The following is a 342-nucleotide window of genomic DNA, read 5'->3' as shown; positions in this document are numbered from 1 at the left end:
TAGAATTATTGTTTGCTTAGCCTTCTGTTCTTGGATGATACAGATGGTTAGAGGTGAGGATGTTGTTGGTCGCGGTCGTGGTCGTGGTCGTGGGCGTGGCCGTGGTCGTGGTCGGGGACGAGGTCAGGTTCCTGAGGCCAGTGTGAGTGTGACCCAGAGCATGGCCAGTGAGGAGGTGGCGGAGTCACAGGTTCATCCTAGTGTGTCTGGAGACCAGGCTGGTTTGGGTGACGGCAGGGCGGATGGGCCCGGTGTCGGTCACGGTGTTGCCCCGGGTGTGAGGGTTGCAGCTGAGGGTGCTCCGGGCTGGGAGGATGTCTTGATGGACTTGCTAGCTCAGGT

Source organism: Camelina sativa, chromosome 9, assembly GCF_000633955.1.
Source record: "Camelina sativa cultivar DH55 chromosome 9, Cs, whole genome shotgun sequence".
In the NCBI taxonomy this organism is placed as follows: Eukaryota; Viridiplantae; Streptophyta; class Magnoliopsida; order Brassicales; family Brassicaceae; genus Camelina; species Camelina sativa.
This window is presented reverse-complemented; position numbering follows the sequence as displayed.